General features: G+C 41.7%; 1 long non-coding RNA gene across 1 annotated transcript in view; it reads left to right on the top strand.

The window, feature by feature from the left end:
- The first annotated feature begins 1,037 nt into the window (after nt 1-1,037).
- The window catches only part of LOC124009129, a 40,399-nt gene continuing 33,665 nt past the window's right edge, over nt 1,038-7,771 (top strand). Inside the window, exon 1 of the long non-coding RNA XR_006834229.1 lies at nt 1,038-1,468. This is a non-coding gene — a long non-coding RNA (uncharacterized LOC124009129). The remainder of the gene's footprint in view (nt 1,469-7,771) is intronic.

Genomic DNA, 7,771 nt, shown 5'->3' with positions numbered 1-7,771 from the left:
TTATCTCTCCGTCCCGGATTTGGCAATACAACAACATTACGCGGTTTGTTCTAACCCACTCCTCACGACACTTGTTCCACTGTTCGGCACCCTGTAGGGGTGATTGTGACATCGATGACTCCTCACCGCGGGGAGCCACATACAGCAACCCCCGCACCACCGCATCCTGCTTCTGTGCCCGGAAAAACGCTCAAAAGTCATCACATTGTGCATGGTCTATTTCAAGGAGTTCCCATTTGAGTTTATTTCAATGACTGTCGAACTTGGAAAGGAAAGGTAAGCGCTTGATTTCTTTATTGGCCTCAAGAATACATGAACACTGTGTAACAGGCGTTTTTTTACAGTCTGCGCTTCTCATGTGTAGAGAAATGACAAGTAGGCTAGGGAATGACACTTGCATGGCCAGTGGTCATGTAATAAAATTAGACCTTCGATATGCTGATGATGAGTTGTTTATATCTATTGATATTGTTATATCTGTCTTGTTATCTACATTTGATAATTGACAGATTAGCAAGGTAAGTGTTGGCATGCCTGAAATTACGCATGAAAAACAGCTACATTTTGGTTTACACGAACTCAATAAATTGTTATCGGAAGATAATACATTACTGTGAGGTTTTATTATGAAATATATATATTTCAGAATAATATAATAATGTTATAGAATAATCTAATATATATATTATTCCATTGACACATATATTGGAAACCACACGTGAAATAGACATTTTCACATTTTATAGATGGACAAATTTGGTCAAGAATGGGATGCCACTGATATTACACCCCTTCATCTCATCATCCCCCAATGTCTTCCCCGGTATAAACTCGGTTAGGCTACTCCATGTATAAAGATTATTCTCCTATCTCTTATCAGTCCATATCTCGGGTGATTTTATCTCTCCCCTTTGGTAGTGGTTCTCTCTAGGACCCAGAAGAGTGGGAGAGACAAGTGTTGAACCAGGATACGTATCGCCGTTCCTAATTACCTCACATTAGGAAAACATATATTGCTTATCTTCAGTCAAGTCCGTCACTCTTGACTCTTGTTTGGCAGATACAAGTGGTACAGAGGCAGGTGCACGCCTGCGATTACCCACTCGGAATACGCTATCTGTCTGGCGCTCTGTGGTTCTGTTCCTTCGCGAATCAGTGAGCAGAGATCACGAGGTAGATAGGTGGGTTTTATGAGGTTATCACGAAAGCTCCCGAGATCAGAGGAACGCCCGCAAGGTGAAATGACACAATATATCATCTGCATCCTGAGAGGAGGTCTGCGTTGCGTAAAAGAAGCGGATGATTGAGGATAAACTGGGAGGTTTCCCGTGTCTCGGGGTGATTCCAGTGTCTCAGGAGTCGCGTCTGAGCGGTAATAGACGAGAGAGACCTAGAGAGAATAGGTTGTTTGCGCTCCCGGGAGGTCCCGCTCTGCATGAAAAGGAGCGATGCAAAAGAGATTCCCAAGGTAAGAAGAAGTAGAGAAATAACCGATTATGAAGTTTAAAAAAAACAAAAGTTGAGGAGCTGTATCGGTATTTTAGCTCTTCATTTAATATTCTATCGTTTTTAGGACGAGAGCTGTGTTTTACCCTGTCCGTGGCTTTCTGAGTGCGCTTTTTACGCATAGGACTCGTTTGTCTGCTGTGATATAGATTTCGATTTTACAAAGACTTTTTCAAAATGGGAGTGTGACAAGGACTAAATCAGATATAGCAATCTGTTCCATGACCTCTTGCAACACACTAAATCGGTAATTAAACTACGTTAAGCCCGTTCCAAGGTTGCATACTGAACTTTTTGAATGGGTTACGACAGGTCATTTCCACCTGGGAAACCTCTGAGTATTCCGTCGCTAAAGTGTGATTCTAAATGGAATTACAAGTAGTCATGCTCTTGCGAATTAGAACAAAATTGTGTGCAATAATCAACTATTTTCCAAATTTGAAAAAAATATCTGATTTAAATAGGCCAATTTGTTACATTATTGTCTATCAAATTATAAGGTGAGCCATGGTCATCCGAAGTATGTTACATTTATGTTTGTTCATCTTTGAGTTAATTTCTGTTCTGAGTAATGATCCAGTGGCTATGGTTCATACTGAGCAGACAGGGGTTGTACAGGCTACAGACATAGCTGATAGTGTTTAGACTATGTACAGGCTACAGACATAGCTGATAGTGTTTAGACTATGTACAGGCTACAGACATAGCTGATAGTGTTTAGACTATGTACAGGCTACAGACATAGCTGATAGTGTTTAGACTATGTACAGGCTACAGACATAGCTGATAGTGTTTAGACTATGTACAGGCTACAGACATAGCTGATAGTGTTTAGACTATGTACAGGCTACAGACATAGCTGATAGTGTTTAGACTATGTACAGGCTACAGACATAGCTGATAGTGTTTAGACTATGTACAGGCTACAGACATAGCTGATAGTGTTTAGACTATGTACAGGCTACAGACATAGCTGATAGTGTTTAGACTATGTACAGGCTACAGACATAGCTGATAGTGTTTAGACTATGTACAGGCTACAGACATAGCTGATAGTGTTTAGACTATGTACAGGCTACAGACATAGCTGATAGTGTTTAGACTATGTACAGGCTACAGACATAGCTGATAGTGTTTAGACTATGTACAGGCTACAGACATAGCTGATAGTGTTTAGACTATATACAGGCTACAGACATAGCTGATAGTGTTTAGACTATGTACAGGCTACAGACATAGCTGATAGTGTTTAGACTATATACAGGCTACAGACATAGCTGATAGTGTTTAGACTATGTACAGGCTACAGACATAGCTGATAGTGTTTAGACTATATACAGGCTACAGACATAGCTGATAGTGTTTAGACTATATACAGGTTTGAGGTTGTACAGGCTACAGACATAGCTGATAGTGGTTAGACTATATACAGGCTACAGACATAGCTGATAGTGTTTAGACTATGTACAGGGTTGAGGTTGTACAGGCTACATACCGGGTTGAGGTTGTATAGACTATATACAGGGTTGAGGTTGTACAGGCTACATACAGGGTTGAGGTTGTATAGACTATATACATGGTTGAGGTTGTATAGACTATGTACAGGGTTGAGGTTGTACAGGCTACATACTGGGTTGAGGTTGTATAGACTATATACAGGGTTGAGGTTGTACAGGCTACATACAGGGTTGAGGTTGTATAGACTATATACATGGTTGAGGTTGTATAGACTATATACAGGGTTGAGGTTGTACAGGCTACAGACATAGCTGATAGTGTTTAGACTATATACAGGTTTGAGGTTGTACAGGCTACAGACATAGCTGATAGTGTTTAGACTATATACAGGGTTGAGGTTGTATAGACTATATACAGGGTTGAGGTTGTACAGGCTACAGACATAGCTGATAGTGTTTAGACTATATACAGGGTTGAGGTTGTACAGGCTACAGACATAGCTGATAGTGTTTAGACTATATACAGGGTTGAGGCTGTACAGGCTACAGACATGGCTGATAGTATTTAGACTATATACAGGGTTGAGGTTGTACAGGCTACAGACATAGCTGATAGTGTTTAGACTATATACAGGGTTGAGGTTGTGCAGGCTACAGACATAGCTGATAGTGTTTAGACTATATACAGGGTTGAGGTTGTACAGGCTACATACCGGGTTGAGGTTGTACAGGCTATATACAGGGTTGAGGTTGTACAGGCTATATACAGGGTTGAGGTTGTATAGACTATACAGGGTTGAGGTTGTACAGGCTACAGACATAGCTAATAGTGTTTAGACTATATACAGGCTTGAGGTTCTATAGAATATATACAGGTTTGAGGCTGTAGAGAATATATACAGGTTTGAGGTTCTATAGAATATATACAGGTTTGAGGTTCTATAGAATATATACAGGTTTGAGGTTCTATAGACTATATACAGGTTTGAGGTTGTATAGACTATATACAGGGTTGAGGTTCTATAGAATATATACAGGTTTGAGGTTGTAGAGACTATATACAGGTTTGAGGTTGTATAGACTATATACATAGTTGAGGTTGTACAGGCTACAGACATAGCTGATAGTGTTTAGAATAAAGACAGGGTTGAGGTTGTACAGGCTATATACAGGGTTGAGGTTGTATAGACTATATACAGGCTTGAGGTTGTACAGGCTATATACAGGGTGGAGGTTAAACAGGCTATATACAGGCTTGAGGTTGAACAGGCTATATACAGCTGAGGTTGAACAGGCTATATACAGGGTTGAGGTTGTAGGGACTATATACAGGGTTGAGGTTGTAGAGACTATATACAGGGTTGAGGTTGTAGAGACTATATACAGGGTTGAGGTTGTAGAGACTATATACAGGGTTGAGGTTGTAGAGACTATATACAGGGTTGAGGTTGTAGAGACTATATACAGGGTTGAGGTTGTACAGGCTACATGCATAGCTGATAGGTTTGAGGTTGTATAGACTATATACAGGTTTGAGGTTGTATAGACTATATACAGGTGTGAGGTTGTATAGACTACAGACAGGGCTGAGGTTGTATAGACTACAGACAGGGCTGAGGTTGTATAGACTACAGACAGGGCTGAGGTTGTATAGACTACAGACAGGGCTGAGGTTGTATAGACTACAGACAGGGCTGAGGTTGTATAGACTACAGACAGGGCTGAGGTTGTATAGACTACAGACAGGGCTGAGGTTGTATAGACTACAGACAGGGCTGAGGTTGTATAGACTACAGACAGGGCTGAGGTTGTATAGACTACAGACAGGGCTGAGGTTGTATAGACTACAGACAGGGCTGAGGTTGTATAGACTACAGACAGGGCCGAGGTTGTATAGACTACAGACAGGGCCGAGGTTGTATAGACTACAGACAGGGCCGAGGTTGTATAGACTACAGACAGGGCCGAGGTTGTATAGACTACAGACAGGGCTGAGGTTGTATAGACTACAGACAGGGCTGAGGTTGTATAGACTACAGACAGGGCTGAGGTTGTATAGACTACAGACAGGGCTGAGGTTGTATAGACTACAGACAGGGCTGAGGTTGTATAGACTACAGACAGGGCTGAGGTTGTATAGACTACAGACAGGGCTGAGGTTGTATAGTGCATAGACAGGGCTGAGGTTGTATAGTGTATAGACAGGGCTGAGGTTGTGTAGACTACAGACAGGGCTGAGGTTGTGTAGACTACAGACAGGGCTGAGGTTGTGTAGACTACAGACAGGGCTGAGGTTGTGTAGACTACAGACAGGGCTGAGGTTGTGTATACTACAGACAGGGGTTGTATAGACTACAGACAGGGCTGAGGTTGCATAGACTACAGACAGGGCTGAGGTTGCGTAGACTACAGACAGGGCTGAGGTTGCGTAGACTACAGACAGGGCTGAGGTTGTGTAGACTACAGACAGGGCTGAGGTTGTGTAGACTACAGACAGGGCTGAGGTTGTGTAGACTACAGACAGGGCTGAGGTTGTGTAGACTGCAGACAGGGCTGAGGTTGTGTAGACTGCAGACAGGGCTGAGGTTGTGTAGACTGCAGACAGGGCTGAGGTTGTGTAGACTGCAGACAGGGCTGAGGTTGTGTAGACTGCAGACAGGGCTGAGGTTGCATAGACTACAGACAGGGCTGAGGTTGCATAGACTACAGACAGGGCTGAGGTTGCATAGACTACAGACAGGGCTGAGGTTGTAGCATTTCAGGTGAAGCTGGTTGAGAGAATGTCAAGAGTGTGCAAAGCTGTCATCAAGGCAAAGGGTTGCTACTTTTGAAGAATCTTCATGATTCATGATTCCATATGTGTTATTTTGTAGTTTTGATGTAGAAAATAGTAAAACATTAAGATAAACTCTGGAATGAGTAGGTGTGTCTAAACCTTTGACTGGTACTGTAGATAGAACGGGAGGTAGAAGAATACAGAGATCGACAGAAGGGGGCTGGAAGCGGATGCCACGTCTGTGTTTCCTGCCAACTGATCACGCTCTGGCTGGTTCTGGCTCATAGGGAAGGCATGGGTGTTGGACAATTGAAATCTGTGCGTGTGGGGGGTGGGGGGGGGGGGTTACAGTCATCAGTCCACACAACAAGCATTTGCCAGCTCAATTGGCCCAATATCATGTTAGGTGCTGGATTGGGCTGAATCAATACATGCAAACAGATTTTAGTTTGAACTATGTGAGATTGTAATGTTTTGTGGAATAATTAATCAAATCATCTATACGCATTTAAAGATTTACATCTCAGACTGAATATCAACATATTAGATGTCTGATGATTAACTTTATAACTCGATTTTTTGCACATGTTCTTATTTATTATTTTTTAATATATATTTTTCATTTATTGAAAGCAGTAACTTCCCTCAATGTACTCTGAACACTTCCTGACTCTAGGACCAAGAACATGTATTCCAAATAGCTTCTGAAGTTAATAATTGTATATTAGTTATTGTGAAAATATATATATATATATTTTAATTTCCTGAAAAGTTTCTGTTTTGAGAGAGAGGACGTTTTTATCAGACAGTGACGATATGCTTGCACTGCATATACATTTCTTATGGCTAAAAGTGCGACAGGAAAGGAGAAGATGTTTGAAGCTTCCTTCACTCTTCTGTTTGAAGGCTGTATTTCATCTACAGAGAGATTAACTTGGAGAAGAGACCCCTAAGCAAGCTAGTGCTGGGGCTCTGTTCACAAACAGACCCCACAGGGGACAGAGCAACACAATTAGACAATCAGAGCAACACAATTTCTTGACACATTGGAAAGAATTAACAAAAAACAGAGCAAACTAGAATACTATTTGACCCTAAAGAGAGAGTACACAGTGGCAGAATACTTGACCACTGTGACTGAACTAAAATTAAGGAAAGCTTTGACTATGTACAGACTCAGTGAGCATAGCCTTGCTATTGAGAAAGGTCGCCATCGGCAGACCTGGCTCTCAAGAGAAGACAGGCTATGTGCACACTGCCCACAAAATGTGGTGGAAACTGAGCTGCACTTCCTAACCTCCTGCCAAATGTATGACCATATTAGAGACACATATTTCCCTCAGATTACACAGATCCAAAAAGATTTTGAAAACAAATACAATTTTGGAAAACTTTTGATAAACTCATATCTATTGTGCAATAATAGCAGGAAGATTTGTTGCTACAAGAAAAGGGCAACCAGTGAAGAACAAACACCATTGTAAATACAACCCATATTTATGTTTTTATTTTCCCTTTTGTATTTTGACTATTTGCCCATTGAATTGAGAGCGAGAGAGCGAATCAAATTTTATTTGCCAAATGTGCCAAATACAACAAGTGTAGACTTTACCGTGAAATGCTCGGATTAGTCTCCCACTCCTTGAAAGCGACAGTTCTAGCCTTTAGCTCGATGTGGATGTCGCCTGTAACACATAGCCTCTGGTTGGGATATTTATGTACAGTCACTGTGGGGACGACATCATCGATGCACTTATTGATGAAGCCGATGACTGAGGTGGTGTATTCCTCAATGCCCTTGGATGAATCCCGGAACATATTCCAGTCTGTGCTTGCAAAACAGTCCTATAGTGTAGCATCCGCGTCATCTGACAACTTCCGTATTGAGCGAGTCACTGGTACTTCCTGCTTTAGTTTTTGCTTGTAAGCAGGAATCAAGAGGATAGAATTGAGGTCAAATTTGCCAAATGGAGGGCGGGGGAGAGCTTCGTATGCATCTCTATGTGGAGTAAAGGTGGTCTAGGATTATTTT

The sequence above is a fragment of the Oncorhynchus gorbuscha genome, linkage group LG22 (assembly GCF_021184085.1).
Source record: "Oncorhynchus gorbuscha isolate QuinsamMale2020 ecotype Even-year linkage group LG22, OgorEven_v1.0, whole genome shotgun sequence".
Classification (NCBI taxonomy): Eukaryota; Metazoa; Chordata; class Actinopteri; order Salmoniformes; family Salmonidae; genus Oncorhynchus; species Oncorhynchus gorbuscha.
This window is presented reverse-complemented; position numbering and strand designations above follow the sequence as displayed.